At 36.5% G+C, this 12,170-nt stretch overlaps 1 protein-coding gene and 1 long non-coding RNA gene across 2 annotated transcripts in view; both read left to right on the forward strand.

Annotated features, from left to right (window-relative positions):
• The window catches only part of LOC127701903 (uncharacterized), a 231,899-nt gene that overhangs the window by 95,796 nt on the left and 123,933 nt on the right, over positions 1 to 12,170 (forward strand). The window lies entirely within an intron of this gene.
• LOC127701915 (uncharacterized) overlaps positions 1 to 12,170 on the forward strand; it is a 51,586-nt gene that overhangs the window by 2,610 nt on the left and 36,806 nt on the right. Inside the window, exon 2 of the long non-coding RNA XR_007982252.1 lies at positions 2,972 to 3,334. This is a non-coding gene — a long non-coding RNA (uncharacterized LOC127701915). The remainder of the gene's footprint in view (positions 1 to 2,971; positions 3,335 to 12,170) is intronic.

Raw genomic sequence — 12,170 nt, forward strand, 5'->3', positions numbered from 1 at the left:
TTTTATTCAATTTGTTTACGACAGCAAACATATAATGTTATGACAGTGTTACCGTCGTCCGAAGATATTTGGTTTCCAGACAATAACTTTAGTATAATTGTATGGATCTCTATGAAATTGTACCACAAGGTTTTATACCTCAAAGGGAAGGTTGGATTGATTTTGGGGATTATGGCTTAACCGTTTGTGAATTCTTCAATATGCTGAATCCAACCGTGTATATAGATTTTGGAATTTGGGCCAGTTTTTAGATTGGTCCACATTGAGGTCCAAAGGGTCAAAAATAAAACTTTGTTTGATTTCATAAGAAATTGAATTAGCTGGGTTCTTTGATATTAGTATGCCGAATATAACCATCATTTTAGATTTTTAACGTTAGGGCCCGTTTTAAAGTTGATCCACATTAATGTTCAAGGGATCAAAATTAACTTTGTTTGATTTCAACAAAAATTGAATTCTTTTGGTCCTTTGATATGCTGAATCTGACCATGTACTTATTATTTTGATTTTTGGGCCGGTTTTCAAATTGGTTTACATTAAGGTCCGAAGGGTCTAAAATTGAACTTTCTTTGATTTTACAAAACTTGAATTCAAGGGGTTCTTTGGTATGCTGAATCTAAACATGATTTTATTTTGATTTTTTATGTTTTTGGGCCCAGTTTTCAAGTTGGTCCAAGTTGAGGTCTAAAGTTAAACTTTGTTTGATTTCACCAAACATTAAATATATGGGGACCTTTGACACGCTGAATCTAACCTTGTATTAAGATTTTGGATTTTGGGCCCCATTGTCAAATTGATGCACATTAAGGTCCAAAGAGTCAACAATTAAGCTTAGTATGATTTCATCAAAAATTTAATTTAGTTGAGTTCTTTGCTATGCTTAATCTTACCATGTATTTAGATTTTGAATATTGGACCATAATAGATAACTTGTCGAATTTCAATTTTTGGTTCTTGCACCACATGCATTCTGTGTCAAAAACCTATGATATGTCAAATATTTAATCACAATCCAAATTCAGAGCTGTTTTGCACGATACATAGAAATTGTAAGTAGATTCATTGTAAAAAATAGATACATCATCAAATTCTAATTTTAGAGAAGAAATTATGAATGTATATAGTTTGAATTTACTGTTCATTATTGGAAATGTAAAAGGTAAGTTTACTGGATTCATTTAAGACATTGCAAATTGGTTTATTTCTCAATTTTTATGTAAATTGATTGAAGAATTTCGGAGTAAGTTGGTTAGTTATTCGGTATAAATTAATTTTCAGAAAGCTATATATATAATATATAAAGGCAAAAAAAAAAAAAAAAAAAAATAAGGCTGAAAATGCACCAAATAAGCATATACATGTATATGTATATTTTTTTTACGAAGCGAACCCCTTTAAAAACTAAGCTACTATTGTCCATTAACATGAATAATAGATAAATAAATTAAATTCTTGGTGTACATAAATATGCTGAATCTACCGTGTATTTATGTTTTTAGTACCCTACCGACGGTCGAAGGGGGCTTTAGGTTTGCACTCCGTCCGTCTGTCTGTCTGTCTGTTTCCATCCGTCCGTCCGGCAAATCAGTTTTCCACACTTTTTTCTTCATGCATGGATATATTGATTTGATATTTGGCGTATTGTTTTATCATGACAAGATACAGATCAAGTTCGAATTTTGTTCTGGTCTGATGGTTTTGTGCAGAGTTGTGATCCTTTGACTTAGAAAATTCACTAAAAAATCAGTTTTCCGCACTTTTTTTTTTGTCATACTTAAAGATAGGGATTTGATAATTGGTATATAGTTTTATCATGACAAGTTACAGATCAAGTTTGAATTTTGTTCCTGTCTGATAATTTTGCGCAGAGTTATGGTCCTTGGACTTAAAAAATTAATTCACTAAAATAATCAGTTTCCGCACTTTTTCGTCATGCTGAAAGATATTGATTTGAAAATTGGTATATAGTTTTATCATGACAAGTTACAGATCAAGTTTGAATTTTGTTCCGGTCTGATGATTTTGTGCAGAGTTATGGTCCTTGGACTTACAAAATTCACTTAAATAATCAGTTTTCAACACTTTTTTTTGTCATGCTCGAAGACATTGACTTGATATTTGTTATATAGTTTACACCATGACAAGTTATATATCAAGTTAGAAGTTTGTTCCAATACAATGAATTTTTAACCGGTAAGGGACTATGTATTGCCATGCATTACTCACAGAATGCTGGTTGATATTGGACCATAATATGTAAAAGTCCTATTTCAAATTTTTCTGTTCTTTGACCACATTCATTTTGTGTCCATGCTGTGTCCAATATTTAATCACAATCAAAATTCAGAGTTGTATCAAACTTGCATACAGTGTCCGTACTTGTCCCTATTTATCTTGTTACGCAATTCTCGTCACTGTGTTGAATGGAATAAAGTTTTTTTTGTGTTAATTTTTTGTAGTGGTTTTAATATCAGACATAAAATGATAACAATTTCTTAACGCAAGTTTTCAGTAGATATAAGTTTCCATAGGGTATTATAAAATAATTAACATAAGCTCTCAAAATAATACAACTAGTGATCCTCCTCCGACCGACAGTAAAACCTTTGCCAAAGTGGGGCGTCCATTTGACAGTGCCGGATGTACAACTTCGCAGCCACATCCGGTCAGAATGGGGACGTTAGTGCCACGCTCTTGGCACGTTAAGAACCCTTGCAACAGCTCTTTGAGGGGTCCGTAGGTGGCCTTGTTGCAATTCTAAATTTCTGTCCCTATCCGTTATACCCTTATTTTCCTTTGACAGTCCAAATTTTCCCGACATTCATCCCCGATTGCCTTTATTACAGGACCTACCTATTGTATTTTTTGTTAATTTGTTCTCGTCCTGAATATGCTTGAAATATTTGACACCGGACGTTAAGCAACCGACAATCAATCAATCAAAATATTCCACAATAATTTCTTTTTTCAGTTGATTGGGAAGTTAAATCAGACTATGAAGAAGATGATTTATTTCCATTGAATGGGCTCACAAGGAGCAGAGATGTAACACTTATTTGCAAAACAAATGCAAAACATTTGTGTACAAAGTGCAGACAAGTATGGTATGGAGGCCCTGACTTTTCATTACTATCGCTAGATGGTTTTCCGTCAGAATACTCTTCAAAGTATTGGCCATTCTTAGGAAAGAATGGATTTGAAATAATAATAAGAAATTTCAGTACGGAAGATTTGAATCAAGACTACATATGTTCAATTGGCGAATGCTCTTGCAAAAGAAACCTGACTATCAACATGTTTGACAAGCATTTATTAGAAAGGGATGTACCAGGAGGTATTGTAACGGATTTTATCATTTTAATTTTAATCTGTTATGGGGGATAAACGATGCTTTTGTTTCTTGTATATCGACGATTCAATATCATTTTTAGCACTAAACAAAAGACAACAGCATGAGAATTATGTTACAACCAACGGATGGGTAGGGGATGGTAAACTGTGGTTTTTAAGTCATTTTAAATATTTGGGTTTGAGCATTCATGGGAAGGAAAATCGATAAAAGCACCTCGGACGCACCAAATTCATACAGTGTTCATTCCGTTCAATGAACATTCAAAAGGTAACAATAAGTCCAAATATCTCGGGTTAAGATTCTTCGTGTTTGCTTTTATTCTAATTTGCGAAAATATGCCACGATTGGTTCATTTAGGGTAAACAGTTTACTATTGCTGGTATATAATATATGAATTTGAGATTTCTTTAAGGTACATGATTATATTACTAGTATGCGAAAGGACACTCTCATGATAGACTCATCTGTACCATTCTGAAAAGGCATTTATTATATGTTAAAGCAACTATATACAGAGATATCAGATGACCTAAACAGACTCATTGTAACTCTATAAAGTTTACGTGTGTCACTATTAGAATAGGAAATATTCACCCATCTGGACCACCAGCACTAGACATGCTAGAGGGGTCCATGTGACTTTAATTTTGATCTATTGTATTTTGTGATTTTACTTTTTTCAATGTCTTCTAAAAATAAGGAGATTTATTATTGCCAGAGTTCAAATGAAGTGGACGAAAGTAATTATAGGCACACGTACGACCTTCAACAATGAGAAAACCCATACTGTATAGTCGGCTATAAAAGGCCCCGACAAGAAAATTCAAAACAATTCAAACGAGAAAACTAACGGCCTAATTTATAACAAAACAATTTTCGAAAAACATATATAACAGACATGATTTTTGCGCCTGTCGCAAGTCAGGAGCCTCTGGCCTTTGTTAGTTTTGTGTGAAAGGAGTCTCTTCCGGTATAAATAAGAAGACTTTCTAGAGTTCGGATGGTTTATTACCAGAGAATAAAAACTCTGAAATAACAAAATTATAAACATTAATGATAGTTCATGTAACATAGAATATATTATACACATATTATATCACAGACAATTTTAATACAGTTTAAACAATTTCTAATATAATAGTGTTACTATAAACAGTAGATACACATTTACTATGGAATGTTCATTCATTCAATTGTGTAGTGAAATGTACATCACATGTCACATGTACTTTAATAAACCGGTTTCTGTGACCGACATTTAAATATAACGGTAATCAGTTTCATCGTGTTTACAACCAAATAGAATAAAATGTATATTGAAATTACTTCTCGCAATTACATGAAAGTTTACAATTAAACTTTACAAATATTACAACATTCAAAAAGTATTTACTATGTCTGAATATCGACAAATAAATTCTATACAACTGGTTTGCTAAAAATGCGAAAATCGGCAAAGGAAATAATCCATGATTTACTATTATTTCTATAGTATAAAATAGTACAAAAACTACAAATTATGCGCTTACCACTTGTGGAGTGAGTTCTCCAGTAAATTAGGAACTTGGCACAAAGTATAAACAAGTAATCTACATCAGAGTCCTGAAAACCAAAATACAATAATAAGAACGGACTCTTAGTAATTATATAAAATACTAAACACATGACAATTGTATTCAATTCGTCTATATAAAAAAAATAGCATTACGCGAACATGTAACTCGAATATTCTTTTCACAATATACTCTAATTTATCATACATGCCGCCATTTTTCTACATGCAGTATTCGTAAAATACTGTTATTACGATATCTCTAAACATTATATAATTACGCTATGACCAGCGGCAAATCTTACATTACTCTATAAAAATATGACCTAGCTTCTTTACCAAAATACGCTCATTGAAATCTTTCATTCCGGTGTTATAAACATGCGATCTGAAGAGTATTTACTCGAAAATAGGAAAGTTAACCAAATCTATTAATTCGTGTCAAAATGTTAATAAAGAAGAATGTGCAACTTACTAGTCATGTCTAGAAAACTATAAAGCTGAATCTAGTAATATACAGTCTGTAAATATGGTTTCTGAGTTATAACATCTGGATAAATAAATGGACGTCTTTCACTGACCAATGTCCAGGTAAATTCTACCCAAAGAGCACAAAGGAAAAACTCAACTTAACCGCCAATAACTAAGAACCAATCAAAACAAGAGTTCAATTTCAACCCCCATGAATATGTATGAGTAACATTACTCAATACGTAAATTATATACTAAATCAAATCTTAAAGGATAAATGTCCTTTAGTAACAATACTTTGCAAGAGTGAAATAATAAAACTAAGACTCCAATAAGAATTTGATTAGTATATTTTTAATATAAATCAATGATTTCCAAAGTGCAAATTACACAATTTATGAAGCATAAAAAATCACTCTGCTACATCCTCCCCTCTGTTGAAAAAATGACTTCCTTGTCATCAGAACTGTCTTCCCCTCTCCAGAAAGCATGGCGTCCGCGACATGATGGAACACTAAAGGTCACTCTCCATAATCTTCATAATGGTTCTGGAAAGCTCTATCTCTTGTCCTCTAAATCTACCATTCTCTGCTTGCTGTAGTAACCAGTTAACTCTCCTCAACCAGTCTGGCTGTGTTGACGTGGTGACGTAGTCCTTGAGGTAAGCTGGTGGTTTGCGTTCTCTCTGGGGTCGAGTAACTGGTGAATCTGGTGAATGTCGTGGTGGTGTTGGCAATATACGACGTTGTGGTTGTCGTTGTGGTGGTGGTGTTGGTTGTTCTGTCTGAGCTTCTGTGGGTACATCTGCCGGTCCAAGTGACGTGTCAGTCAGCGCACTGCCATCTACCATATCTGAAGTGTCATCTTCATACTCATGGCCCGTCGCTGTACCATTACCATCGTCAACTACAGGGGTTGGTTCTCCAGTATCCATCTCAACTGCAGGAAGAGCGTCCCCTCCAAAACCAGAGCCCTGTCCTCCCTCAACACTAGTAGCATTGAGAGTCCCTGTTGTCTGGTCCACTTCCACACTTGTAGCATCATTGTCCCTGTTGCTCTGTGGGCTCATCTCAGACACAATTACATAGTAATCCTGCTCCGACTCTTCATCTGATTCCGTCTCATCAATCTGCTCGATGCTTTGAGATTTCATCGGTTGTTTCCTGGTAGGCTGTCTCACTTTCCGCCTGGCTACAGGTGCAGGATCTTTTCTCTTTTCTTTATCACTCGGCAGGAATCCAATTGGGAGTAGAAGGTTTCTGTGTAGTGTTCTCTTCTTTCCCTCTCCATTTTCTCTATGAACCACGTACACTGGGATATCGTTGTTTGGCTGTGTAACAACTAGGTACGGGTCTTCTTCCCACTTGTCTGCAATCTTGTGTTTCCCGTCGAAGGCTACTTTTCTGACAAGTACTCTGTCGCCGGGTTGCAGAATGGCTCCTCTTATTTTCTTATCATAACCTGACTTCTGCCTTTCTTGTGCTGTTCTTCCTGATCTTGTTGCCAACTCGTAAGCCTTCTTTAGTCGCTGTTTCATGGCATCAACATACTTCGTTGCTGGTTCTTTCTTATCTAAACCAAAGGCAATGTCCACTGGTAATCTTGGTGGTCTACCAAACATCAAGTAGTATGGTGAAAAGCCAGTTATTGTCTGTCGAGTACAATTGTATGCATGGACGAGTCCAGCGATATGCGACTTCCAATCCTTTTTTTGTGTTGCTTCAAGGGTAGCAAGCATACTGAGCAGTGTTCGGTTGAAGCGTTCTGCCATGCCATTCCCCATAGGATGATATGGCGTGGTTCTCGACTTCTCCATTCCAGTGATGTGACATAACTCTTCGATGATTATGGACTCAAAGTTAGCGCCTTGGTCAGAGTGGATTCTCTTCGGCAAACCATAGTGAACAACAAAATGGTTACAGAAGGCTTCTGCTGTTGTTTTTGCAGTCTGGTTTCTAGTTGGAACAGCTAAGGCATATCGGATGAAATGGTCGGTGATAACAAGTACATTTTCATAGCCGCCTTTGGATTTCTCTAATGACAGGTAGTCCATGCATACAAGTTCCAACGGTTGAGAAGACTCGATGTTGATGAGTGGTGCTTTCTCGTTGGCTGGTGTTTTGCGTCGTATACATCTGTTGCAATGGCTTATCCAGTTTTCAACATCTCTGGTCATACCATACCATACAAAACGATCTCTGACTAGTGAAAGTGTCTTGTCACGGCCCTGGTGTCCCATATCATCATGAAGTGCTGTAAGGACTGTAGTAATACAGGCTTCTGGTAAAACTTGTTGTTTCACTGGCTCTTGGTCGATGTTGATTTCTCTGTACAGTATGCCATCTTCTAGTATAAGCTTGTCAAAGTTGTTGATAAACCAGATGTTCCATGGCGTTCTTTCTATCTGATGTTTGGTTGGCTTTCTATGCTCTTGGACCCAGTATAACCATTCTTTCATAATCTTATCGTTCTTCTGTGCTGATTTGATGTTGACCATAGACTTTGGTGGCAAGGATGGATCATCAGTTGTTGTCGTTGACATTGACAAACATTGCAGGTACGGCTGAACGTGCTGCAAGTTACAGATGGCCTTCACGGACTCAGTACACATGCTGGAAGTGTTGGTCGTTCCGAGCAGTCCTGGTAGCCTTGACAAACCATCAGCATCAGCATTGGCTTTACCTGGTCTGTAGACGATGTTGAAGTCGTATGCTGATAGTGCTGCAATCCATCTATGTCCAGTAGCATCTAACTTGGCTGTTGTAAGGACGTATGTCAACGGGTTGTTGTCTGTTAACACAGTAAACTTGTTCATGTAGAGGTGGTCTTTAAACTTCTCAGTGACAGCCCATTTCAATGCAAGGAACTCAAGCTTGTGTACAGGGTAGTTCCGTTCTGCTTTACTAAGTCCACGACTGGCATAAGCTATGACTCTTTTCTTGTTGTCTTGTTCTTGGTATAGTACAGCACCAAGCCCTAGCATAGAAGCGTCTGTATGCAGCTCAAAAGGTTGGTTATAACGTGGAAAACCAAGAACTGGTGGCTTCTGTAGTTGTGACTTCAAGTTGTTAAAGGTTTATCTTGTTGTTCATCCCATATCCAGTTTGATGGTTGCTTGTAGTTGGACTTGCATCTCTTAGGCTTATGTGGCGCTGGCATTAAATCTGTTAACGGCCTGGCGATCTTGCTGAAATCTTTTACAAACTTTCTATAATAACCAACAAAGCCGAGAAACTGTCTGACCTCTTCTGGTGATGTTGGTTTTGGCCAATTCTTTACTTTCTCTAACTTGGCTGGATCAGGCTCAATACCATTCTTGGAGACAATGTGGCCAATATATTTCACTTTCTCTTGGAAGAAGGCGCATTTCTTGGGTGATAACTTCAGTCCATTTTCTCGTAATCTCTGTAGGACTCTCTCAAGACGTTCTAGGTGTTCCTCATAGCTGTCAGAAAATATGATGAGGTCGTCTAGGTATATGAAACAGATGTTGAGATGAAGATCGCCTAGGATATCTTCCATCAGTCTCTGGTATGTTGCTGGGCTGTTGACAAGTCCAAATGGAAGGCGATTGAACTCATAGAATCCTAGCGTTCCTACTGTGAAGGCTGTTCTCTGTTTGTGTGATTCTTCAAGCTCCACTTGATGATATCCAGACTTCATATCAAGTACAGTATAAAAGCTGTTTCCACCAAGTGCGTCTAAGATCTCTTCGCTCCTCGGAAGAGCATAGGAATCACGAAAAGTCTGGTTGTTTAATTGCCTATAGTCAATACACATTCTTAGCTTCCCATCTTTCTTTCTACACAGGACTACATTTGATGACCATGGAGAATGTGATCGACGGATGATACCAGCTGCCAGAAGTTGTTGAAGGTGGGTGCGAACTTCTTCGAACATTGCAGGTGGAATGCGTCTATGTCGCTGTTTAAATGGCCTTTCATCCTTCAAGTCTTTTCGGTGGTGAACTCTATCAGTATGACCAACATCTGTGTATGAAGTACTGAAGACATCTCTAAACTGACGAAGAAGTTGTTTTCCCTGTTCTAGTTGTTCATCGTCTAGTAGATATGTTGGTAGACTTACATCATACAGAACATCGTGTTGTTGGTATCAGATGTTTCAATTTCAGCAACTGAAACTGGCTGTACTTCACACAAGATGGCGTTTGGTGAAACAGTGATAGTACTAGTAGTAACGTTGCTGATGTGTACTGGTACTAGTCGATTATCTTTGTAGTTGTAGGAGACTAATGATGGAGCAATGTCTAAATCGGTTGGTATGGCAGTTCTTTCTGTGGGTTGTAGCAAACAACAAACAGGATGGTATGGTATCTCATGGTCCATGTAACCTTGAAGTACTATATCTTTGTTGGGTTGAATGTGTACTGTCTTGCCTTGAGCACATTTGATGATTGCCAGTCTGTTACTTCTCTTCTGCAATTCTTTCTCTCGTAATGATAAACATCGGAAAGTGATGTACCATGGTGTAAACAAGTCTGCATCTTGGAGAAATCTGGTTCCAAAACGGGTTTTAACATCATCCATAGCTGTGTTGAGAACATTCGTTCCAAGTAGCAGTGGTACAGTGTTGTTGTAGGTGCTGTCTGGTACTACTAGAAGTAAACATGGCTGGGGTCTATCTGATGATGTACCTGGCAACTCTAAGTCTGCTGTAATGTATCCAAGATACGGCATACTCTGACCATCAGCACACTCAATGTGCAGGATTCTGTTCAATGTTTCTATGGGTTGTTCAGCAAGATACTCTCTGTAGAAGGCTTCACTCACTGTGCTGACTGTTGAACTAGTATCCAGTAAGGCTGTTACTTTCATACCATTAATCTTGACAGTTACTTCGTTGGTGCTGCCTAGGAGACCTGTTGTATCTTTGCGTGCTTGCTGTTGGTAGGCAAAGGCTCTGTCTTCCATGTTGAACTGCTGGTAGCTGTATGCTTGTCTAGAATGGTCTAGTCTGACGCAGCATGCAAAGGCAAAATGACCGGCTTGACCACATCGGTAACAGATGATAATAGGTTCTCTAGGTTGAAATGTTGAAGTCGGAGCAGGTGGATATGCAGGTTGTACTGGTTGGTAATAGTTGTTGTCCCAGTAGGGTCTTTGTCTGCGGTTCCTGCGTCGTCGACGTCGTCTACGTGATGAACCATAATGTTGCTTGGTATCGGGTTGGTACTCAGTGGACTCCATAGTAGAAAAAAAAATACACGATAAAAGTTCCGATATGATACAAAGTAAACGCTGTATATGCCAAAAACTTTTCAAAAATTAATGACTAAGAGTCACTAATAATATTCAAGTCAAAATAAAATATTTCCAAAAAAAAATTAAGTTCAAATTTCAAGTCCCTACGTGGGCGCCAAATGTGAAAGGGGTCTCTTCCGGTATAAATAAGAAGACTTTCTAGAGTTCGGATGGTTTATTACCAGAGAATAAAAACTCTGAAATAACAAAATTATAAACATTAATGATAGTTCATGTAACATAGAATATATTATACACATATTATATCACAGACAATTTTAATACAGTTTAAACAATTTCTAATATAATAGTGTTACTATAAACAGTAGATACACATTTACTATGGAATGTTCATTCATTCAATTGTGTAGTGAAATGTACATCAGATGTCACATGTACTTTATTAAACCGGTTTCTGTGACCGACATTTAAATATAACGGTAATCAGTTTCATCGTGTTTACAACCAAATAGAATAAAATGTATATTGAAATTACTTCTCGTAATTACATGAAAGTTTACAATTAAACTTTACAAATATTACAACATTCAAAAAGTATTTACTATGTCTGAATATCGACATATACATTCTATAGAGGCTTGTTTAGGGGGGTATCAATATCCCATATCCCATTAAGTTTTTATCCCAATATCCCATATCCCTATAATGTTTACCCCTAATATCCCAATAAATATTTTATACAAATATCCCATATCCCTAAAACTATTTTGAAATATCTCAAAAAATCATTATAAATTCATTCCCAAACCCATTTTTTTCTCATCATCACTTCTGATGAGGATTTTGGCTCAACTTCAACAATTTTGACTGAAAAATGATCAAATTATATTATCTATTTTCAAAATACTAACATTTGATTAAAATTATATTCCTTGTTGAACTAGAATATAAAGAGAAAAAAAACTGTGGTAAAGGAAATTTACAGTGCATACTTCCATTGTTAAATAAGAAAATGTGTTCATTTCAACAACAAAATACTATTTTACCACATTTCCCCCTTCTTTCAATTTATATTTATGTTGTTGCATTTACACAATCGTGTTCTTGTGCATCTATGATAGTACTCAATTTTGTTTATAGCCATTATGTTGAAATTTCCTATTTCTCTTTGCAAGAAAGCACACATTCTATTTCACATTAATCCAATTACATGTAGCACAAAATATCAACTTTAAGTTTGTTTTTTTTTATTAATTTTTATTGTCTTTAAACTAGTGTGAGTAACTGTGAGTACTAACAGATCTGTACTTTCTGTCTAATTTCTGTTATAGTGATGTATAAATTACCTGCCGCGTCCGGTCTGTGTTTTTGTTAGCTACTAGTTCTGCTTTGCAGCCTTTTTCGACTGATTTTTATACTATGTAGTTTGTTCTTATGTTGTACTGTTATACAACTGTCCCAGGTTAGGGGGAGCGTTTGGAGGGAAATTGGCATCAGCAAACATGTTCAACCCCACCAAATTGTGTATGTGCCTGTCCCAAGTCAGGAGCCTGTAATTCAGTAGTTGTCTTTT

This window comes from Mytilus californianus, unplaced genomic scaffold, assembly GCF_021869535.1.
Source record: "Mytilus californianus isolate M0D057914Y unplaced genomic scaffold, xbMytCali1.0.p SCAF_5, whole genome shotgun sequence".
Classification (NCBI taxonomy): domain Eukaryota; kingdom Metazoa; phylum Mollusca; class Bivalvia; order Mytilida; family Mytilidae; genus Mytilus; species Mytilus californianus.